The 25,814-nt window shown below is 38.9% G+C and overlaps 1 long non-coding RNA gene across 1 annotated transcript; it reads left to right on the top strand.

Moving 5' to 3' along the window:
- The first annotated feature begins 270 nt into the window (after positions 1-270).
- On the top strand, positions 271-4,537 carry LOC118500123. Its single transcript, XR_004902653.1, has 3 exons — positions 271-281; positions 648-650; positions 4,398-4,537. It is a non-coding gene; the product is annotated as an uncharacterized LOC118500123 (long non-coding RNA).
- The last annotated feature ends 21,277 nt before the right edge of the window (positions 4,538-25,814 follow it).

Here is a 25,814-nt window from a genome sequence, read left to right as displayed (position 1 = left end):
TTTGTTTAATCTCAGAAAAGAACAATAAGCACACATATTATAAGTTTGTTGGGAATATTAACTGAAATAATGTATGTAAAGTACTTAGTACTATTACTGATGCATATAATTTTAATAAATGGAATATCCACATCACTGCTATAATCAACATAAAATATTGTCTGAGGAATAGATTTTACTTTGCACTTCATTCCATCATTGCGACCTTGCCTTCATCTGATCTTGTACTCACATTGGTATAAAATAGGCACTGAAAAGAAAATAAGTTATCTTGGACATAAGTTCCTTACAAACTGTTTATTTTCCCTCCAAATTGGTGTGAAGATGTGTCTTCCAAGGTTAATAAAATGTAGGTATAGTGGTTCAGCAGCAGCTGTTAGAATATCCTGCAGTGGGTTCCAAGCAAGTGAAGATTTTTATTTGTTTTTACCAGTCCAGACCTCAGTATAAGAGTGCTGACAGATGATCTAATTATGTCTATTTCTAGGAGTAATTATGGCCATTATCAGGGTTAATGGAGAACCATTGATACTCTTAACATGGGTTCCTTTTTGTTGGTTTGTTACACTAGAACATAGAACAGTCTCTAATAACTTCAAATACAATGACAGTCCAAACATAAATTTATTTAACACTGTCATCAAAAGAAAGTCTGAAGTCCATTTAAATTATTTTCCTTTATCACACTTCTAATTCACAAAAGCATGTGCTGATCAATTTTTTCTCAGGTCAACATCATTATCATACATTCCTCCCCTGCTTACCATTGCATAGCAAACAAATTAGAAAACTAACAATGCTAACTACCTGCAGTGCATGCGTATCACAGAACCACATATTTTCATATATTTTGTTTCAACTGATTACTGAGACAACCATTCAAGGGGACTTTTATTAGACCCATCTTAGAGATATGAAAATTAAGCCTTTGGAAAGAAGGGGACTTACCCACAATCATACATAGAATACAGACATAATCCTGTCCCTGAAAAATATCCTTGCCTAGAGACAATAAGAAATATTACAGAAGTATTTAAAAAGTATTAGCTAGTAGAAACAATAGACTCAATATCAAGAAGGTCAAATATCAAGGTCCACTGTCTACAAGAGAAACAATGGGGGTCCTACCAATTTTTACTACCTCAACATGAACTTCAGGATACACTCATCTCTCAGAAAATGGGGGCCTGGACCAGAAGAAAGGTCAGCTCAGGACCTGTCATTCTTGGCAATGTGATGCTGTCCTGTTTCAGTCTCATTCTCTGAAGACCTCTACATGTTGTCACTTAAAGAACTTTCTTTCCATTTTCCTCTCCCTTTGTGTGCCTTACTCAGAAGGTGGTATTTACCTGCTGGAATGCAAATCTAACTTTCTTGTAATAACTTTGTGCATCAAGTGTAGAATCCATCCTGCCTACACCATTATTTACAAAATGAAGGACAGGCTGCCTGACTAGCTTCTAATCTCAACTCCTTTCCATCATTCCTTGATTTCACTGTTAACTGTGACAGCACAAATTCTATCGAACTTCCACTGACACCATGGTTTTTCTAGAACATAGATTTTTCACATTTTCCCTCTGCTTAGTAGAAACTTCTTTTGTCATCTGGCCATTGCCTTCTGAACATCACTGAAGATCACTGTGGACCTGACATCACTGACCCCAGCAAGGTCTGCTCTGACAGAGGCTTGAGTAGTGAGTGCTTTTCTTTTGTGCCTATAAAATACTCTAGGTTTATCTTTATCACAGAAATGCTGACAGCAAGTTACAATGATGTATTTATGTCTCTTCCTCTTACTATATTTAGAATTTCATTGGGTGGGTGGGTTAGGATGGGAGTAAAAGACAGAAAATTATACTGCAACAACAATTAAAATGAAATTTAAAAAAAGGAATTTCATGACAATAGGGATTACATCTATTTATTATTATCCCCTGATCCCTAGCACACTCTATGAATTAAAACACTAGTTGTATTTTAGTTCAGTGTTTATTAAGTGATTTAGGATTTTAGATCAATAGATATAATTTATTTTAGTTTTTATGGTTTCCTTATATTTATTTGGGATTTTTTTCATTCTTGTTTTATTATACTGCTTATATTTTATGTAGTAGTGATGAGCATTTTTAAAATAAATATATTTGAAAAAATAAAAGAAAAAGAAAACATATTAAGTAAAAAAGTAGTGTGAGTGCCAAAAATTGTGAGAATGATACAATAATGACCAGAATGTGGGAGGCCTTGGGATAATTTGGCTTTCTAATGCAGAAACCTTGATGGGGCCAATAAAAGATGTGTTTTAGAGCAGAATCCTTTGGAAACCTGTAAAATCCTATTTCAAGAGATCAGCTTTTCTCAGAAACAGACTGCTTCCAGGAAAGAAGAAGCACAATTATCTGGAATATTACAACAAAATACAGTTTTCATTTAAATTTGATTTAGGTCCCTTCTGCCAAAAGTGAAAATTATGGCACTGACATAGGCATAGCCATCTGGTTATGATTCTTGAGTCAGCACATTACTGAGATCTAATTTATTAAACTCCTCTGGAGAGCAAGACCTAGATTTCAGATGAAGTACGTAGGCCACATTGCAACTGCTTCCTTCTCCCAGGTCAGATGAGGGCATTATATTCAGGTATATGCAAAATCTTACAGTAAAATTGGGTATTGTTTATTCTCTCAGGAAAAATATTTATCAGGGAGTTTACTCAAAGACACAAGCCTATGGGAGAAAACTGAGGTCAAGTTCAGACTAAAGAAGTATTGGATTGCATGCCCTTGGCCCTGTATACACTGAAGCCTACATGTATTATGACCATAAACAATAAATCAAGGCAGTTCACCTGGAGTGAGGGAGCAATTCCATGGGAAAAGGTTCAGGTATAATGATCAATGACCTCCTCTGTAGAATCCCAAAAGAGAACACACAATAGACTACTGAAGAGGAAATTATGTGGGATGAGCATGACAGGAGAATTTATTCTTGCAAAGGGGCCAGATGTGGTTTATAAACCCCAGAACTCTCCTGTCAGGGCTTTGAAGACTTCGGGTGCTATTGACTTTTACTTACAAATATGAAAAAACATTCCAAAAATGTGAGCCCTTTGCTCCTAGATAACGTTTTTTTTTTTTTTTTTAACTTCCTTTGGCCAGAATCTGAGAATCTTTCCCTCCAGCCCACAAAATCAGGTAGAGATCTCTACATGAAATATTTGGCTAGCGGCTTACTTGATCCATGTTGGTAAGGCCTCTGATTTAAGAGCTAAATCTACTCTGAAGAATTACTAAAATCACAGAAACTGGTACAATTTAATCCTATGTAATTACCCTATTTTTTATGATGAATTCTAGAGAACTTCCTAACTTTTTAACATATCCAACTCTTAAAACTTTATATAAACATGGGGATTAAAGTACAACCACATTTCTATAGTCCATCTTGCATATGTTGCTTTGAATAGTTCCCAAACATAGATTCCACAGGGGCAGTCTTTTCCTGGTGCCTGATATGATCTTTCAGTAACCTTCCCAACAACAAAGTCCTGCTGAATGTTCTCAACTGCTCAACACCTGTCTGTGGACTAGAGGTTACTCTGTAATCCTGCCACACTCTGCAAAACAGAGAACAACCTGGCTCACTGGAATCTGTTCTTGCTTTCAAGATTAGGTTTCTTAGTGAAATCATTCATGCCATAATCCCTACAACCTGTGCAGTGTTATATTTTGCTCCTGCCTGACTATTGACGTATTTCCCAAATATAAAACAAATTGGAAGCATGTGACAATACTCATTTAACCTCTCCAATTTAGAATTTCCTATTTCCTCCTTTTCCCACATTCAGCTGAGTTATGTGAATCCTGAGAAGATTCATTTGATGTGAACCCCAACAAGGAATTTATCTACTGAGATGGACTCACCATAGTCAACCAAAGACCACATTTTATGAATTATAAGTCTCGGACATACAGATGGTGAGTAGACACCAATAATCATCAGAGAAATGCAAATTAAAACCACATGATATATCATCTCACACCTGTCAGAATAGTTATAATCAATAAATCAATAAACAACAAATGCTGGCAAATGTGGAGAAAAGGAAATGCTTTTGTACTGTTGGTAGGAATTCTGACTGGTTCAGCCACTGTGGAAAGCAGTATGGAGATACCTCAGAAAATTAATAGAGGATCTGCCTTTTGACCTAGCAGTCCCACTTCTGGGAATATATACAAAGGAACCCAAAACACTAATTCGAAAGGACATAAGCACCCCTATGTTCATTACAATGTTATTTACAATCATCAAGATATGGAAGCAGCCCAAGTTTCTATCAGTAGATGAATGTATAAAATTATGGGATATTTACACAATGGGATACTACACACCTATAGAAAAGCAAATTTTACCCTTAGCAACAGTGTGGATGGATCTGGAGAACATTTTGCTAAGTGAAATAAGCCAGTCAGAGAAAGACAGATACCATATAATTTCACTTATATGTGGAATCTAATGAACAAACTGAACTAACAAGGAAAATGGTGACAGGATCATAGAGGGAGGGTGGTATGACAGCTAATGTTGTATGAGATGAGGGGGAGAAGGGATAGAGCAAAAAGGAAAAAAATGACTCATGGACATGGACAAAAGTGTGGAGATTTCACGGGGAGGGAGGTTTAAGGAGACTAAATAGTAATGAAAAAATATAATAAAGATTAAATTAAAAAAAGAAAAAGAGTCTAGCTATCATTTGCTGATGGGGGATTCTCATGTACTCTGTCTACTGGGAAGAACCTCAGATGAACCTTTGCTTCACACATTATGCCCCACTTAGTTATGTCATCTAAGCCAACTACTGCAGGAAATCCTGGTTTCATCTTTCTACCAATGAACTGAGACCTGCCCTGTCCAATCAGAACTGCATAATTTGGCCACCTTATTTACATAAAGCAGACCTAATTGGTAACCTGGGCAGAAACTTTAATTATAAAAAGTGGCCCCTCCTTTGTAGAAAACAATTTAAATTGTTACCTGAATTTGTGTCTCCTGGCTGCACCTCCTTTTTGCTCACATAAATTCTCTTTATTTTTTATTGTCTAAAGTTAATCTTGGTTTACATTAACATACACTTGTTCCTGGATGTTCAGACTAATGTTAATCTCTAAGAATTTCTTCTGATAACTATCTACTACCATTACCCAGTTTGAGGTGAAATTTACCATAGTAATTGCAATAATTACCAAGTTGTAATGATTTGTAGATTTCTTGGTTTATTCCATTAATAACTGATCAATTAGAAAGGAGCAGTGATTTAATATAGGTAATCAGGGATTTGCAGTGCCTGTCAAATGGTAGATATTCAGAAAATGACTGATAAATGGAAAAATGCATTAAACATTCATTGCTAGTGGTGGAGACTCAGAGACTTCTCAAGACATGGTGTTGCCACAGGTGTGCACAGGTAACCAGGTTCTTAGTGATCGAGGACAAAGAATTGAACCGAACACACAAAGTTTATAGCATAAAGAAAGAGGGAAGATTTATTAAGTGATAGTACACTCCACAGGACACGAGAGTGGGCCAACTCTGAGCAGAGAAGGGGCATGTGGGCTGGGGGATTCTATTCTTATAGGGCAGAAGCACCTTTGCTAGTCTTTGGCGGGCTTTTCCTGTGCAGGTACAAGGAGCTGGATTTCAAAGCTACTGTGCATGTGTGGTTTCCCATGATTTTCTTGATTGGCTGCTGGAGAAGGGAGTCCCACAATGTTATTTCATTATAATGATATTATAATGAATCAGGGGTAGCTGTGCAGGTGCATTCTATGATTCAGAGTTATCCCAGAAAACAGGAACAACCCGTCTTAGGGGGTCTTTGTCATGTATAGATGTTTTCTACCTTAGCCCTGAGGGGCCTCTGGAGCTTCCTTCCTGACTATCTCCTGCCTCAGTGTGAGTGTGATTACGAGCTAGATTTGTGAGAATAGTTCCAATGTGCCAAACAAGCTGTAGTGAGACAGTTATAACATAATATGAATATCTTACCTAACCAACTCATTCTTCTTTTATCTTAGCTAGAATCTATGCTAACATTTTCCTGGGTATATTGGAAATAAGCTTTAATGAAAGGCAAACATCAGGAAACATCTCTTGTCTGACTCCTAGCTAGCAAACCAGCTGAGAAGAGCAATTTGACATTGCATAGGGCAATGGGGCCATCAATTTTTCCTTTTCATGTGAAAATTAGTTTCAATTTGCCTTTTCATCCTTAAAAGGTGGTTCTTTCTCTTCCTTTGCAATTGAAGGTAGATTAATATGAGCCCTTCTTATTCTTCTTACAGGGGCTGAAGTCATCTTCCGTACTTTCATTTGATAAGTTATTCTGTTTTGACCAGTAATTGGTTCCTTATCTTTTATGATTTCTCAGTGTAGCCAAAGAGACTCGTTACCCCCTGCATGGCCTGTGTACTGGCTAGGTTTATTGGACTCAGCCAATGTTCCAGGAAGATCCTGCTGTGGTATTAGTGCCACTTGTCAGTGAGAAGGCTCTTCCATACACCATGGAACACAGCTTTCCGAAGAGACCTGACAATTTAAACACCCCCTTTTTATTAATGCTGTTTTCTTTTCCTCTATATCAAACAGATTTAAAACATCAAGTTTGCCATACATGCAATGCAGTTAGAATGAATCACTAATGAGAAGACATTTTAATGTTTTTTTTTTTCACTGAAATGCCCAAAATGATCTTTGAAGCAACAGCCTACAACAGCCAAATTATTTAACTCTGTCTTAACAGAACATTTTTGTGTGAAATTTCTGAAAGTCATCAAGATATACCTGGCTGGCGTAGCTCAGTTGATTGAGTGCAGTCTGCAAACCAAAGTGTCGCAGGTTTGATTCCCAGTAAGGGTATATGCCTGGGTTGCAGGCCATGACCCCTAGAAATCGCACATTGATATTTCTCTCTCTCTTTCTCTCTCCCTTCCCTCTGTAAAAAAAATTAATAAGTAAATAAAATATTTTTAAAAAGATATAAAATGTATATTTATCCTACTTTGTTCTCTATGTGAGTAGCTATCACACTTGTCAGTAAACACTTGTAATAAGCCAGGGGCAGGTGGTGAATCCTGAATCCTGATAATAGTGCAAATTAGCATATATAATCTTTATTTTATTGATTTTTTTCTCCATTGTAACTTTAGACCTTAGAAGGATGTTTGGGATGCATGGTACACACTGAACAAATATCAACTGAATTCATAATTTAATATAACAGATAAGAAAACTGAAATTCACTACCTCACTCTTCCTTACTTCCATCAAGAATGCTGCTACTTACCCACTAGATCTTAACAGCTGCCAACACCCACACTTACACATGCACAGGAAATTCAAAAGCTGTTTCAACAACATGGTCAAATCAGAGCAGAGATTTGACCCAACATATCTATCAATGTCAATTCTATTCTACACATCCTTAATACAGCTTAACATGAAACATACATATTAGCGTGACCAGTGCTGTGAGCTGTGAAAGAAATTACACAAAGAAGAAAATGCAGAGAATAAAGTTTTATTCACCTTTCAAGAGAGGAAAGGGGCAGGGTGTGGAAAGATACACCAGATCTGAAATGTAGGGGCTTTATGATTTTATTGGGTCATAAAGGGTGTGGTCAATCAATTAAAGGCTGTGAGACTTACAGAACAAAGCTCAAGTGCTTAATTTTCTATTGCATAACAGCCTGGCCTTAGTATAAACTGGGTGATCAGGAGATCTGGCACACAGATATTTTCCAATTTAACCTTTATTATCATGTCTCAAAAATGATTTGAAATCCCTTATATTCAGGCCTTTTCTCCTGTCAAATGCTCCTCCTCACTCCTACCTCCTTACCTGCCCCTGCATTTAACTTTCATTTCATTTCCAACTGGGCTTGTCTCCACTATGCTATGTGTTAAGTGAAAACAAGGGTACATAGAGGGAGAAAATCTCACCCTGATTCCAGACTATAAAACTCAGCAAAAAGAAAAAAAAATAGGAGATAAGCCTTTTAAATACTTCAATTCTTCTCCTGGAGACCTGGGGGCTGCTGAAGCCCTAGGAACAATAGGACAATTAGCTAACAGCAGGGTGACTGCCTCTCCAATGTAGAAAAAAATAATACTTTTAAACTTCCTCTGCCTTGAACCCATCCTAATGGCAGAATAGATTGCTTTGCAGATCACTCCTCCACTACCTGCCAAAACCCAGAAATGCCAATAGGAAGTCTGGTGGAACAGTTATCAGAGTACATGATTCGTTCTCTATGTCTGACCTGACCCTTTGCAAAAATACTTGGTAGGTTTGCAGAAAATCCTAGCAAGTTCACAAAATGAATTTAATCATGTAGCACTAATGTATCACCTAACTAGAAGTAATATACAGATTATTTTTCCCACTGCTACACTGTAAATAAAAAGCAGCACATAATAGAGACCACTAGGGATGTCATGCTCAACACAATATATATCAACCATGGGAAATACAATCTCAAATCAGGACTTTAACTGGGTCTATCAAATTGAGACAAATGAAGAATGAGGTGAAAAGGGTAAAAGCCTACCTTTTTTCAGGGACAATTAACTAAAGCTTTATGAAAGTACATAAACATTGACCCTGAGTCTGCTGAGGGCACTTCTGGGGGTGCATTCTTATCCAGCAAGAAACCCCAAACATCCAGAATAAGTTACAAAAGCTAGCCTTGGGAGTCCAAACTCCTGCAACAGGGTGCAGCCAAGATGAGGGGCCCAAATAGGGATTTGTTATGGGGTCCAGAACTCAAGGTATCCAGGCAATATTAGAAAAATATATAGGATGTCCTCACCCCTTCCTCCCACAGGTGTGAGCTGGGGGAAGGGACACATGGAGCAGGAATATGCAGAGTTATTTTGTACAGCAACAACTTTGCAGCTACCTTCTGGTATGGTCATTTAACATATCTATAACCTTTAACTGGTTTCATAAATATGTTAAATAGGTGTGACCATGCTTTGAGCCAGAGGGATGGAAGTGACTTCCACCCAAGATGTAACTGGGAGAGAGCCCCCCTTGGTTACAACACCTGTGTGAGAGCTTGGGGAAGATTGGTTCCATGCCATGGGGCCACACCTGCCCAGGCTTATGATGGCAGTCCAGTAAAGCTGGAAGAGTACAAGAATGCTGGCAGGTGTAACTGATTGTAGGAAAAGTTGGAAATGGGACTACAGAGGAAGATTGGTGTGGAAATTTAAACCCAGGCATGGCAGGCTTGCAAGGAGAGAACCACAAGGCTTTGGGGTGCTGCCTTTTGCCACATGGCTTAGGGAGCAGGAGAGACTGCCTGGAAGAAAAGGAATGAAAGGACTCTTGCTGGTGGGCCATGAGAAGGTGCCACTTGGTTTTGGATTAACTGGAGATCATGGTGGCGACACAGCTGATGGTGCTGGGAGCCAGAATCATGGACTTCTACTTATTTTCCTGAGATACAGTACTCAAGATTAGGGCAGAGGGAGAAGGAAGGACTGTGTGCATCTGTGGGTATCCTAAAGTACTTTAATATTTTAATGAAGACATTAAGTCACTACTCTAAGTCTGTATAGCTTTTAAATAAATATTCCCTTTCCTTTTCACAAATCTCTGGTATTGAGAGACATCTTTCCTCTCACAGCAGAAAGCGAACCCAGTGGGGGGACCTTTCAGAAATAGTATATTGTACACCCCCCACCTTGGCTCTGTTCTGTAACAAAGATATATTAACATTGATTTGTTTTCTTTTTAAGTTTGTGAAATTTAAAACATAGAGACAAATACCTAGTAAAACATCCTATGTGGTTGTCTAATTCCTCTCACAAAATGTTAGCAACACACTCCCTCTTTTTATAATTATTATTTTGCACTAAATATGGGATTTTTATATTGGTCACTGCTGAATTTCAATTCTTCCCTTATTCCTATATTTCTATCCTGGCGTGATATTTGGAATATACCATCAAATATATAATGTCTGTGTATTACACATGAGTTTGATAAGCATGTTTAATATGCCTTCACTCAAGTTGTCATGTTTGCTACTGAAACCCATCCTGTGAGGGGGTGAGGGGTCCTACCACTTGATACCTACTAGGCAATTCTCCCGAGAGAAATTTCAGTTGGAAAAAAAAAGGAATCTTTCGTCTAACAATCATAAGAAAGGTAAAAGGGAAAAATAGCTATGTAAATATTTTTAGTAACCATATAATTGGAAATATGGCTATTTTCTGCCTCAAATACTTTCCTCTAAGACACCCAAGGGAATGTCATCTTGTCAATTCTCTGCTAGTTTATTGTAAGGTTGCGCCACAGACCTCTTCTCCCACCAAAAAGTATCTTAAACGTAGGTTGCTCAGCTGGTCTCCAGTCACTGTCTAGTTTCAGGCATCTTTCCAAGTCTATGTGTCAAGGCCTGCTATTCTCATTATGCTGTCTTCTTTCTACATCTGCTTCCAGTCCTATGCTGGCAATGTTGGCAGGCCCACAGGTAACAATTGGCATGCACCCCTCCAGGATAGGGAGGCAGGGTTTTCAACCATTGAACATTTCATGCAAAGGAGAAGGGTGGCATGGGGCCTGCTTCTGATAGGCTGTCATTGGCAACTGTTGATAGGTGCATGCTAGGGGATGGAAGTGGGGCCTGCCACTGATAGGCCTTCACTGTATTGTAATGAGAGACACATTGCCTGCCACTAACAGGCCCAAGACTATTCTCCTCCCCTCCTAGGATTGCTAATGCCTGGGGTCTAGGATTTCTATCCCTGGCCAGGATAGAGGGGAGATCAAAAGGAGAAGCAGCATTTCTACCCACTCCTTTTTTTCTATTGAATGAATATTCCCCCACACCACCTTCTCTAGATGATTTGGCCTCACCCTTTTGTTACAACCCTCCTCCCCACCTTTAACACTCTGGATTTTGTAATCTTACAAAGACAATGGGTAAGGTCTCTGTCTTCTGAAACTACTTCCTGCTAGTCATGGATGTAGCCCTACCTATCCTCTAGGTCCATAGATGCCTAACAGAAAGGGGTTCTAGAATGAGGGGTGGCCTTCACACAAAGGGAAGGGACTTATAGAATCTAAGTAAGTTGGCTTCCCCTGGAGAGTGGCAAGTGTGATGTGCCCTGGAGAGTGTTATGTGTGATGTCTAAAGAATGGAAATGCTGGAAAAGTTGGCATCCTTCTTGTATTCTGGAGGTGAGAAATTTGGTAAGAGGCTTATAAGGCACAGTCAGAACTATAACAAATAAATGGCAAAGGTAGGGGCCAATTTTACAATGTCCCACATTAACAAAGGGTGACTTCCTTAGAGGAAAGTGTACAAAGCATATCACACCTGTCCAAAACTCTTTTGTCCACTATACTTAACTCAGTGTGAGGGGAAATACTCTAGGACGTCCCCCCTTAACACTTCTGGCATTTTTCTGTCCAAACCATTAGGCAGAAAAGAAAACCAGTTTCAAAATGAAGCTGATAAGCCACCCCATACATCATCAATTCAGTCTAATCTAGGCAAACTATTGGGTCTTAGGAGGTGGTGATACAGGTGCACTTCTCAAGTGGGAAAGATGTTCAGCTTCAAGACCTTTGCTGAAACAATACCAAAAAAATGACAATTGACAAATCATTCATGCAAACTAATTCAACTTCTAAGTGAAAACAAACTTTGAGGACAGTTAGCTGCACTAAAGTCCAATACTCAAAATAATGTCTGTACCTTATATCTTTACAATCTAACTTGATGCAATTTTTTTTACCTTCAGAAACCTCATTTTATGCTGTTTCCCCCTTTGTCAAATATTAATTGACCATAGATACTTGAGTTTATTTCTTCATTTTCTGTTCTGTTCCATTGGTTTATGTATCTGTTCTTATGCTATTGATTACAGTGGCCTTGTAATACAGTCTGATATCAGGTATTGTGACTCCTCCTACTTTGCTTTTCTTTCTCAAAATTGCAGCAGTTATTTGGGGTCATTTATGGTTCCATATAAATTTTTTAAGTGTTTGTTCTATAACTTGAACAGACACTTCTCCAAGGAGGACATACAGAAGGACCAGAGACAGATGAAAAGATGCTTAGTACCACTAGCTATCAGACAGATGCAAATTAAAACCACAATGAGATATCACCACACACTGTTCAGAATGGCCATCATAAACAAACCAAAAAACGAGTGTTGGAGAGGCTGTGGAGAAAAGGAAACCTTAGTGCACTATTGGTAGGATTGCAGACTGGTACAACCACTATGGAAAACAGTATGGAATTTTCTCAGAAAACTAAAAATGGATCTGCCTTTGACCCAGCAATTCCACGGTTGAGACTCTATCCTAAGAATACTAAAACACCAATCCAAAAGGACCTATACACCCACCCCAATGTTCATAGCAGCGCAATTTACAATAGCCAAGTACTTGAAACAACCTAAGTGCCCACCATAGTTTTTTGATGAATGGATCAAAAAACTATGATATATTTACACAATGTAATTCTATGCAGCAGAGAGAAAGAAGGTGCTCCTCCCCTTTGCAAGAGCATGGATGGAATTGGAAAGCATTATGCTTAGTGAAGTAAGCCAGGTGGCAAAAGACAAATAGCATGTGATCTCACCTTTAACAGGAACCTAATCAACAAAACAAACAGGCAAGTAAAATATAACCAATCATACTGAAGTAGAGGACAGGCTGACAGTAACCAAAAGGGAGAAGGGAGGGGATTACAGGGGGGAAAGAGTGAATGGTTTGCAGGAACAATTATAAAGGACACATGGACAATAACAAGGTGGGGGTAGAAATGGGAGGGAGGTAGGGAGAGCTGGGGTGGTGGGGAGGGGTGGGAGGAAAGGCAGAAAACTGTACTTGAACAACAATAAAAATGTTTAAAAATAAAAATAGAAAGCTCAATTTATTTTCAAAACAACAAAGCAATGACAAAGTTTCAGAAAAAATGGAGAGGGAGGACTAAAACTAACCTTAGAATTTTGTCTCACACTTACCAGTCACACTGACTAGTCACACAAGTGACCTCTCCTAGGTCTAAATGGCATGGAGCCCAAAAGGCAGACATTCTCTCACTCCAACTGGTACCACAAATGGTTTTTGTGAGGTTCAGATGGCACAAAGCCCAGATGGCAGAGACATTCTCTCCCCCAACCAGTATTGTAAACGACCCCAATGGGATTAAAATGGCCCAGATCCCAGACTGTAGAAGCAAAAGAGCTTTGTTCTCTCTGGTCCCCACAAGATCAGAAAGAACCAAGAACTGAGGTTCCTTTGGGTTCAAATTAAAACTCTCACAACTTTTTATACTCATTTAGATCAAGCAGCCAAAATCCCCTGCATTTGCAAACATATAAGTAGAGAAAACTATGTACAGTCTTCTGATCCCCAAGCTAGCATTCTAGGTAGCAAAGGAGCACCTGTTTTTGTAATTGTCTAGTAACTCCAATAACAATTACATCATCTGAACTTTTCTTGGTCACTCTTTTTATTCAGCACTGAGTATGTAGCTCCCATATCTACAAGAAAGTAAATTGGCTTATGCCCCACCATTAACTGTACCTGAGGCTCTACTGGGGAACTAGTAATAGGCCTAGATATGTCCAAGGGAGCCCTTGAACATCCTTGTTTGTCACCAGACTTCCCTTTTCTTTTTAGTATGTCTCATTGAGGGTTTTATCTCTAATGTCCCTTTTGAGATTCAGACACTCCTTTCTTCAATGTCCTTCCTCCTTGCAATAGGCACATTGATTAACACCTAGGTGGGATTATCTTTTTCCCATTAGGGTCCTGACTCTTTTTCTGGTCCCACCAATCTGTTTCCAACAATACCATGGCCTGCTTTGTCTTCCTTACTTCCCAGGCATTATAGAATTTAAAGATTATGTCTACCAGCTAAGAGGGATTCATTTCCAATATCCCATCTAACTTCTGAATTTTCCTTCTAATATCAGGGACATTTTGTCCAATAAGGTCATGTTCACTATTCAGAAATTTTCTGGTGCCTGAAGATCAGCATCAGTGTGCTTTCTATAAGCCTGAAAGATCCTCAGAAGGATCCTCATCTGGCTTGTGCTGATGTTGCGTGGGTTACTGGCCAGCAGTGACCACAGAACGCTGTGGATGGCTCATCGAAAAACACATGCACAGAGACAAACTAGTTTCTGTGGGGAAGTAGGGACGAAATGGCCACCCCCCCTAGTGGGGAGCACCCAGATTTACTGTCCATACCTGCTTTTATTGGGCTCATTTTGCATAATAATTCAGGTAAAGTACAGTATTCATCAGGGGGAAGTAAGGAACTATAGAAAACAAGGAACTCTGCTGGTCTATTGAGTTGGGGTCAAAGAGCTGTAAGACTTTGAAGAACAAACTAACTTCCTCCTTGGACCCCTCTCATTCAACTGAGAGCATTCTAAACAAAGAAGGTTTCCCAGAAATTTACATGTTCTTTCTTAGGCCTGATCACCCATGGAATCCGCCCTTTTCAGCACAGAGCTGCACCACCCTGTCATTGTTTCAGGCTTAGGTGGAGCAAGGGAACTAAGGCAATAAGGAGATTTTCTCCCAGACATGAGAACTCAGGCTACGTCAAAGCTGAGGAGCGAGGGTCCATCAACCCCTTTTGCTGCAGCCCCCCAAGTCCTTCTTTTGGGGGGCCTCCCAAAGTGATTGTGCCTGTCTTAGGTCATACCCCCCGTGGGGAATCTTACCTGTCTTTGGTTAACCGACCAAGCTTTTTGGGGTTCAGTTATGAATAAAGCAGCAGAAGCAGCATTCCTGCCAGGGAGATAAGCTTTTGTCTCCTTGCTGGCTTACGGTTCCAAGGGCGTTCCCTTAGCCTTAGCCTAGGCGGGGGTTTCAGCTTCTGATACCAGTCAGGGCGGTTCCCAACATGCTGAAGGGCCTATATCATATTCAGGCTCTTTTCCTTAGGTATCCTCTCCCTAACCCTTCCATTATGTAGTTTCTGTAATATTTCAAGAAGGCTAGGCCCCCACCATTTGAATTCCAGTCAGGCTCTGCCAAGGGAATTGCCCTAGCTAGGTTGGGGGTTTCATTGAGATATTCTTGTTGGAGACATTGGACCTCTTCATTTGCCTTATTTATAGCCAGCCATCTCTCATCTGCAGTTAACAAGATATTAAGGAGAGCCTATACATCTGCCCAGTTTGGATGGTGAGTGGCCAAAATGGAGGCAATACAATCTGCCATTCTCTGAGGATCCTCCCTGTATGAGAGGTTGGAATTCTTCCAATTCAGTAAGTCTGAAGTGGAGAGCAGAGTATGGAAAGGAAAGGAATCTTTTATTCAATAATCATAACAAAGGAAAAAGGGAAAAACAAAAGATGCTATTTAAACATTTGTAATAATCACATAATTTGAAATAATGGTTAGTTTCTGCCTCAAAGCCTGTGTTTCCTCTAAAACACCCAAAGAAAAGTCATCTTGTCACTCTTTGCCAGTTCAGTTCAAGGTTGGGCCAGGAACCTCTTCTTCCACCCAAAAGTATCTTAAACATAGGTTGCTTAGCTGGTCTCTAGTCACCATCTAGCTTCAGGTTCTAGCTCCATCTTTTGGAGTCTTTGTGTGCAGGCCTCCTGCCCATTGCACACTGTCCTCTTTCCACTTCCTCTCCCAGGTCCCAGGCCCATGCTGGCAACTGTTGGCAGGTCAGCTGATGACCACTAACATGCCACTCACTGGGAGAGAGGCACAGGGACTGTAGCCTTTCACAGGTCCAAGCAGGGGAGTGGGGCATGGACCTCTAGCAGTTGGTAGATCCATGCAGGGGAATGGAACATCATGGGGCCTGCCCCAAATAGACCCACACTGACAACCATTGACAGGCCCATGCCAGGGACAGGGTATGGAATCTTCCACTGACAGGCCCACACAGCACTATAATACAGGCACAGGACCTGCCTCTAATAGGTCCAAGCTCGATTCCCTCCCCTCCTACTATCTCTAATGTCCAGGACCCAGGACTTCCAGCCCCAGCTGAGAAGGAGGGGAGGTCAAAAGAAGAGCAGCATTTATGCTTGATCCTTTGTTTTTGTTTTTGCTTTTTGTTTGTTTGATTTTTAGTGAAGTTACCCATCCCTCACTTTCTCTGGGTAATTTGGCTTGACCCCTCTGTCACAATATTACCAGGACACTCTTTCCCATCAAAAAGTGGATCATGCCTTGTATGTGGCTATCTGAGATATATAACCCCATGTATTTTTACTATCAGCCAGAAAATGTTTCTTCAGTATGTCCCCAAGGACTGTCTGGAGTCATCACACCAAAGAAAATCAAAGAAACTGTTAAAAATTTTTTAAGGTTTTATTTATTTATTTTTAGAGCAAGAGAGAAAAACATGAATGTGCAGTTGCCTCTTTTGCACTCCCAACTGGAGACCTGGCCTGCAACCCAGGCATATGCCCTGACTGGGAATTGAACTGGCAACTCTTTCATTTGCAGGCTGATGCTCAGTCCACTGAGATACACCAGCTAGGTCAGAAACTGTTAAATTGTAAGCAGAATTTAGTTCAGTGATTTCTTATGTATTCTTCATTTTTATGCCCTTGACCAATAAACCTGGCTTAGTGCAATGCATTCTAAGTTTAGAAGCAGGATGTGTTCAAAAAGTTTATATTTTCTCTGTACAAGTATCAATTTAGTTACCCACCAAATGAGAGTAGTGATATTCATCAATATGAAGATAAATAGTATGTTAAGGACCAAGAAAAAAACCCATGCCATACCAGTGCTCAATATATATCAGTCTTGTTTTTGTCTTTGTTTTACTTTCCATTGCTCTCATCAATTCCATGGACCCTATAATTTTTTTACTCCTCCCCCAAGGATATATTTCACTGATTTTTTTAGAGAGAGGGGAATGGAAAGAGAGAGAGAGAGAAAGATAGATAAGAGAGAAACAGATCAGTTGCCTCTCATACACACCCAACCAGGTATGTGCCCTGACCAGATTTAACCCACAAGGTATTGGTCTGCAGAGTGATACTACAAACAACTGAGACACTCAGCCAAGTTGACCCTGTGCATTTTTAATCACACTTTGTCAGCAGTACTCTTAGTTAATTCAGACAATATAATTACAGCATTTCTAGTTAAACCAAACTAAAACTGACATTGCTTTTTTGTCAAACCAATCTATTTCATGTTTTATCATTTTTACAATTTTAACCTATGTAGAACAAATTTAGATCTTTGTGATAGAAAGCTCTATGTGTTTTGATGAATGAATAACATCATATATACACCACCACAAGTGAGTTGCTTCCCTCAAATATTTTCTCATGCTGCCCTGTTGTTAGATGCTCTCTAGCCCAAAACTGGTCACAAATACTGATTTCTTCTCTGCTCTTATGTGTTTTCTTTTCTGGAATGTCATATAAATGACATATGGACATTAAATTTTATTTTATCCTGTGTAAATACTTAGAGGGGTAAACAGTGGGGCATATGTTCAATGCAACTTTACCTTTATTCAAGAATGCTAATTTTTAGACTTCCGGCAAGATGGAGGAATAGGTGGTCGCACCGTACCTCCTCGTACAACCAAGATTAGAAAACCAATAATTTACAACAATAATTTACTATCAGAATAACACCCAGATCTGGCAGAGGATTTATCTGAATGGAAGTCGGGCAGCCAAGAAGTTGAAGTAGACACGTTCATCCGGACTGGTAGGAGAAGACGAGCTGGCGGGCGCGGAGCTGGCTCGGGTCCTCGGCGCGAGGAGGTCGGGGGGGAAGGTTTGGCGCGAAATCGGCGCAAAAGCCATCGGGTGCGTAAGAAGGCAGCGGTGATCCCTGAGTACGCAAGCTGCGGCTGGCAGACCCAGAGGGGCAGCGATTGTGGACCAGGGCAGAACTCGCGGCCCAGAAGCCCAGACAAGGGTCTGAGTCCAGGGGAATGGAACTACCGCCATTGTTTTCTCCCGCCCCGCTCTTGCTCCCGCCCCGCCCCCACATGTAACGTCACAATCTAGCGACCAGGGTGCCCAGCCCCGTGAGCACCTAAGGCTTCGCCCCCCACCATAACAAGAGCAACCAGACTGGAAAAAAAAAAAAAAAAAAAAGGAGAGATAGGGGGAAAAAAAACCATGTTTTCAACAGAGCAGATCAGTCCCCCAGGACTCATCCTTTTGAGCGACCAAGAATTAGCCAATCTATCAGATGCGCAGTTCAAAACACTGGTGATCAGAAAGCTCACGGAACTGGTGGATTTTGGACGAAATTTAGACGAAAGAATGCAGAGTACCATAAAACAGATGCAGGAAGACACGCGGAGGAGAGCCAATAGTGAAAGGAAGGAATATGAGTCTCAAAACAATACAGTGGACCAGAAAGAAGATAGAATCAACCAAGCAGCAAAGCATGATGAAATAAGAATTCAAAAAATTGAGGAAAAGATTAAGAGCATCCAAGACACCTTTAAACGTTCCAATATCCGAATTATAGGGGTACCAGAATCGGAAGGGGAAAAGCAACAGATTGAGCACGTATTTGAACAAATAATAAAGGAGAACTTCCCCAATCTGGCAAAGGGAACAGTCTTCCAAGAAATCCAAGAAGCTCAGAGAGCCCCAAAGAAGACGGACCCAAGAAGAAACACACCAAGGCACATCATAATTACATTAGCCAAGGTAAAAACGAAGGAGAGAATCCTAGAAGCAGCAAGAGATAAGGGGACAGTAACCTACAAAGGAGTTCCCATCAGACTGTCAGCTGATTTCTCAAAAGAGACCTTACAGGCAAGAAGGGGCTGGAAAGAAATATTCCAAGTCATGAAAGACAAGGACCTACATCCCAGATTGCTCTAACCAGCAAAGCTCTCATTTAGAATGGAAGGGCAGATAAAGTGCTTCTCAGATAAGGTCAAGTTAAAGGAGTTCATCATCACCAAGCCCTTATTTTATGAAATGCTAAAGGGACTTATCTAAGAAAAGAAGATAAAGAAAAGACATGTATAGTATAAGGACAGCAAACTCACAAATATCAACAACCACACCTAAAGCAAAACCAAAAGAAACTAAGTAAACAATTAGAAGAGAAACAGAACCACAGAAATGGAGGGCACATGGAGGGTTAGCAGCAGGAGGCTGGGAGGAGGAGAGAGGGGGAAAAGGTATAGAGAATAAGTAGCATAGAATGTAGGTTGAAAATAGATAGGGGGAGGGCAAGAATAGAACGGGAAATGTAGAAACTAAAGAACTCATAAATATGACACATGGACATGAACTAAAGGGGGAAATGTGGGTGGGAGGGGGTACAGGGTGGAGGGGAGAGAAGGGGGGAAATGGGACAACTGTAATAGCATAATCAATAAAATATATTTAAAAAAATAAAAAAAATAAAAAAAAATGCTATTTTTTCTACTAAAGTAATTGCCAAATTTTTCAGTGTCTCCAGCAATGTATAACACTTCCAATTGCTCTGTATGTTCATTAATAGTGGTCACATTAGTTCTATGTATGTGTGCAAGTATAATTTTAGCCACTCTAACAGGTAACTAGTGCAATATCATTATAGTTTTAATTTTCATTTGTTTAATGATATTGAGCATATTATCATGTATTCATTTGCCATGAGTTTATCTTATTTTCTGAAGTACCTGTTGAAGTGTTTTGCTAATTTTCTAATTAGATACTGTTGTTGAGTTTGTCAAATGTCCTTTTTTGTATATGTCTTTTGCTCATTTTGATTTGCAAATATTTTATCCTAGTGTATAGCCTGTCTTTTTTTCTCACAATATATTTGTTTACATAGCACAAGATTTAAAGTTTGTAAAAAATTAAATTTACTATTATTTAAAACATACAAATCATGCTTTACAATTATATAGAAATTTTGCCTAAAAAGATATTTCACATTCATCTTTTTTATAGAGGATTTTTTATAGTTGTATAACTTTTCTGTATATTTATGACTTTATTGACTTAACTTTACACAAAAAATAATAGGGTGAAGGACTTCCAGCCAAGATGAAGGTGTAGGTAAGTGAACTGTAGGGAAGTCCAACAACCAAGGAGTTAAAGAAGAAGAATTCATCCAGACTGGTAGAAGGGAGTGAAGAAAGGCAGCCATGTCAGAAAAGACTCATGGCAAGGTGGTGGCTGGCAGACCTGGCAAGGCAGTGGCTGGCGGTCCAGGTGGTCCCACATTCGAGTGCAGATAATGGGGAGGAACAACTGGGGTGCAAGACAGACCACACAACTCAGAGTTTCAGTGTGGGGAAATAAAGCCCCAAGCTTCTGATTGAAACAGTTGTGGGGGTTGAAGCAGCAGTGGGAGAAACTCCCAGCTCATAGGAGAGTTCATTGGAGAGACCACCAGGGTCCTAGAATGTGCACAAGCCAACCCACCCAGGAGTCAGCACCAGAAAGGCCTGATCTGATTGTGGTTGGTGGAGGAGGTGACTAAGGGCTGGCAGAGGTGGGAATGGGTGCCATTGCTCCCTCTCAGAACCCTCCCCCACATACAGTGTCACAAGGCAACAACACGAGTTGCCCCCCCCCCCCCTTGGTAAACACCTATGGCTCTGCCCTTTACTATGTAACAGGCACACCAAGACAAAAAAAAAATAGCCCAAATGAAAGAACAGATCAAAGCTCCAGAAAAATTACAACTAAGAAACTCACCAAGCCCTTATTATATGAAACATTAAAGGGACTTATTTAAGACAAAGAAGATAAAAATATGAACAGTAAAATGACAAAAAAACCTCACAATTATTAACAATCACACCTAAAACAAAAACAAAAACAAACTAAGCAAACAACTAGAACAGGAACAGAATCACAGAAATGGAGATCACATGGAGGGTTATCAGATGCACAGTTCAAAACACTGGTAATCAGGATGCTCACAGAATTGATTGAATAGGGTCACAAATTAGATGAGAAAATGAAGGCTATGCTAAGGGAAATAAAGGAAAATATACAGGGAACCAACAGTGATGGGAAGGAATCTGGGACTCAAGTAAATGGTATGGACCAGAAGCAAGAAAGAAACATTCAAGCAGAACAGAATAAAGAAACAAGAATTCAAAACAATGAGGAGAGGCTTAGGAACTTCCAGGACATCTTTAAATGTCCCAACATCCAAATCATAGTTATACTAGAAGGAGAAGAGGAAGAGCAAGGAACTGAAAATTTATTTGAACAAATAATAAAAGAGAACTTCCCTAATCCAGCAAAGGAAATAGACTTCCAGGAGGTTCTGGAGGCTCAGAGAGTCCCAAAGAAGTTGGACATAAGAAGGAACACACCAAAACACATCATAATTACATTACCCAAGATTAAAGATAAAGACACAATCTTAAAAAAGCAGCAAGAGAAAAAGAAACAGTTACCCACAAGGGGGTGCCCATAAAACTATCAGATGATTTTTCAAAAGAAACCTTGCAGGCAAGAAGGAGCTGGGAAGAAGTATTGCAAGTCATGAAAGGCAAGAACCTACATCCTAGATTATTTTATCCAGTAAAGCTTTCATTTAGAATGGAAGGGCAAATAAAGTGTTCCCAGATAAGGCTGAGTTAGAGTTCATCATCACCAAGCTCTTATTATATGAAACATTAAAGGGACTTATCTAAGAAAAAAATAAAAAATATGAACAGTAAAATGACAAAAAAACTCACAGTTATTAACAACCACAACCTAAAACAAAAACAAACTAAGCAAACAACTAGAACAGGAACAGAACCACAGAAATGGAGATCACATGGAGAGTTATCAGGGGGGAGTGGGAGGAGGAGAGAGGGGGAAAAGGTACAGAGAATAAGTAGCATAAATGGTAGGTAGAAAATAGACAGGGGGCAGTTAAGAATAGTATAGAAAATGTAGAAGCTAAAGAGCTTATATACACAATCCATGAACATGAAGTAAAGGGGGAAAATGTGGGTGGGAGGGGCTGTGCAAGGCAGAGGGGAATAAAGGGGAGAAATGGAACAACTATAATAGCATAGTCAATAAAATATATTAAAAATAATAGGGTTAAATAGATGTTTAAGTTCGTCATCATCAGTTGTGTAAAAGACTTGTTTTTTTATTGCCATGATGTGTTTTGTATCTTTAAATGGAACTTGTAGATCTATATTTAAAGGCAGAAAAAATACCAATAGACCCAGATGAATAAAACCATTTCTAAAAGACTATAAATACCCCATTTGTAATGGCAGAGATTTGCTTTTCCAACCAAGTGGTTTTTTGTATGTGTCCTTCCTGATGATGACCCTCTTCCTGACAGCAGATTTTCTCACCAGAAATTCAGTCATGGGAAATTTGCTAGTTGGGCCTACAATTTCAACAAGGGACAGGTAAGTATTCTTGAAAGATATATGAATTAGGCTGAGATTATTGATTTACTAAAACATTTTTCATTGTTTCTCTCTCCTACCTGGTTGCTGGATACACATGATAATTAAAAATGGCTTCTTGAACCCTTCTGTTATATTTTGTGAACAACCCTTCCCTTTCTGGTGAATTATATTTGTACATGGATTACATTACAATCATAAAATTATCTAACTTTTAGGCACTCTCTTATGTTCCTTAGGCAGTAGCTATTTTTGCTGTCCTCTCCAGAGTTGCCTTACTGCCTCCAGATTGACCATTTACTCAATCATTCATTTGTGGCTTCTGAATATCTTGGGTACACAAGAAAAATCCAACCTGACACCTAAGGTGATTGGCAAGAGTATGCATGTTATGATGTATTAAATCATTCAACTATTTAATCTATACTTAATGAACACTATATAGTATCAGAAAACTGGGTGGCAGCAGAATGAATAGTGTGTCTAACTATTAACAACTATTAAAAAAAAGTTATTGCCCATCTGCTCCCACATCTCAAGGATTTGAATTTCTCTTGTCCTAGCCAACTTTCTCTAGATCAAACATTGTTCTTATATCCATTCATAGCAGGAGTTTAGCTAGATTTCTAATGTCCATCTATGGCACATTATTCTTTAATTCTCTACCACTCAGTATAAACAGGAATCAATTTTTTTTTTATAATTTGGTCTTTAAATCTTGGGTATGCTCTTTAACACTGGCTTGCACTTTTTGCATTTATTTCCTCTGTATAGGTCATGTTCAGCTGTCCATGAAATCATAAATGTTATTTTGTAACTAGGAAACCTACTAACCTACTTTAGAGACATATCTTGTGATGGGAGAGTATTTGGAAAAAAAAAAAGTTTCATTAGGGCCTAATCTTAGAGAATGCTCAATGTCAGGCTAATGACTCCAAATTTTTTATAAGACGATAGAGAACTACTAGAAAGTTTTTTTTTAACACATAGCCATAATGAAGTGTACAGCAATATTAATCTGATGAAAATATGAGGTTTAGGTGTTTGTATAAGAGATAAATTGTTTGACCTGGCTGGCGTAGCTCAGTGGGTTGAGCACAGGCTGTGAACCAAAGGGTTGCAGGTTCAATTCCCAGTCAGGGCACATGCCTGAGTTGTGGGACAGGTTCCCAGTGGGGGTCATGTGAGAGGCAATGACACATTGATGTTTCTCTCTCTCTCTTTCTCCTTCTCTTCCCCTCTCTAAAAATAAATAATAAATAAAATCTTTAAAAAAGTCCTAGTTACTGTTTTAAAAAAGAAGATAGATAAATTGTTTGAAAGTTAACGGAATGTTCCTAAATTAAGGGAAAGATTATTTAAAAATAGGATACTATCAATCATCATAGAAACAAAAAGTGAATGTGAAAATATTGCAATAAATGAAAATTTTCCTGACTGAATAAATAATCAATTAATTCAGTCAATTATATATTAAACACTTCTCCCTCCTTTCATTTACTAAAAGCGTTAAAGTTGACTGAATGTGGCAGACAAAGGAGAACCAAGGAGCATAGGATGATTTTCATGAATGGGTCAGTGAGACAAGGACACCTCAGTGTGTCTAATTTTGTCACCTTTACCAGCACTAGATAAATTGTGCTACTGATGCACAAGAAAAGAATAATTTTCTGTTCTTTATATAATGAGACTAAATAAATCAGATCACTAAACTGCTTGGAATGCAAAGTTAATTTTTTTCCAGCATGCTAACAAAACAAATATATAAGAATCAGAGGTAGTAAAAGATACAATATTTTATATAGTATTTAATAAATAGACACCCTATACATTTTTTAATCATGAGAGAAATAAAGATGAAAATTGCAGACATGGGGAAAATAATCAATTTAAAAGATTAAAACAGTTAACAGCCTGCCCTGAAATTGGACCATTCAACTAATCGTGTAAAATTCATTTGAAATGCATTCCAGTTAATGTGCACTTTCCACACCATGGCTACTGTGAGTCTTTAAAGTTGTAATTAAGTGACAAATTTAATTTCTAAAATAGCTACTACATTTTCTTTTTATGTGGATTGCATTTAAATTATTAATGAACTTGTGATTTTTTCATACATTTTCTTTTTATGAATAAATGTGCTTTGGTTTTCATAAAGGCTATTAAACTCACTGTTTGAGAGGTTTTAGGAGTTCATTTCATAGTATTTTTAACATTTTTTAATTCTTGTTCAAGTAGAGTTTTCTGCATTTTCCACTCACCCCTCCCCACCACCCCAGTCCTTGCCACCTCCTGCCTTTGTCTCCACCCAGCTTGTTATTTGTCATATGTAGTTTATAATTGTTCCCATAAATCCTTCACTCTTTTCTCCCATTATCCCCTTCCCTCTCCTCTACAATTACTGTCAGCCTATTCACAATTTCAATGTTTTTGGCTATATTTTGCTTGTTTGTTCATTTTGTTGATTAGATTCCTGTCAATGGTGAGATCATATATTATTTGTCTTTCATTACCTGGCTTATTTCACTTAGCATAATGATTTCCAGCTCCATCCATACTATCACAAAAGGTAGGAGCTCCTTCTTTCTTTCTGTTGCATAGAATTCCATTGTGTAAATGTACCATAGTTTTTTGATCCATTCATTTACTGATGGGCACTTAGGTGGCTTCCAGCACTTGGCTATTGTAAATTGTGCTGCTATGAACATTGGGGTGCATAGGTTCTTTTGGATTGGTGTTTCAGAGTTCTTAGGATATAATCCTAGCAGTGGGATCACCCGGTCAAAAGGCAGTTCCATGTCTAGTTTTCTGAGGAAATTTCAAGCTGTTTTCCATAATGGTTGCACTAGTCTGCAATCCCACCAACAGTGCACTAAGGTTCCATTTTGTCCACAACCTCTCCAAAATTTGTTGTTTGTTGGTTTGTTTATGATGGCCATTCTGACCAGTGTGAAGTGTTATCTCATTGTGGTTTTAATTTGCATCTCTCTGATAGCTAGTGATACTGAGCATCTTTTTATATGTCTCTGGACTCTCTGTATGTTCTCTTTGCAGAAGTGTCAGTTCAAGATCTTTGCCCATTTTTAATTGGGTTGCTTGTCTTCTTAGAGTGGAGTTGTGTGAGTTCTTTATATATTTTGGAGATCAAACCCTTGTCTGAGGTATCATTGGCAAATATGTTTTCCCATATAGTGGGTTCTCTTTTCATTTTAATACTGTTTTCTTTAGCTGTGTAGAAGCTTTTGTTTTGATTAGATCCCATTTGTTTTTTTTTTTTTTCTTTCCTTTATGTCATTGGTTTACGGAACATATCAGTGAAAATATTGCTGCATGGAATGTCTGAGATTTTCCTGCCTATGCTCTCCTCTAGGACTTTTATGGTGTCATGGCTTTTATCTATCTATCTATCTATCTATCTATCTATCTGTTTGTTTT

This window comes from Phyllostomus discolor, chromosome 4, assembly GCF_004126475.2.
Source record: "Phyllostomus discolor isolate MPI-MPIP mPhyDis1 chromosome 4, mPhyDis1.pri.v3, whole genome shotgun sequence".
NCBI classification, from domain to species: domain Eukaryota; kingdom Metazoa; phylum Chordata; class Mammalia; order Chiroptera; family Phyllostomidae; genus Phyllostomus; species Phyllostomus discolor.
The sequence above is the reverse complement of the archived record's forward strand: the minus strand, read 5'-3'. Positions and strand labels throughout refer to the sequence as shown.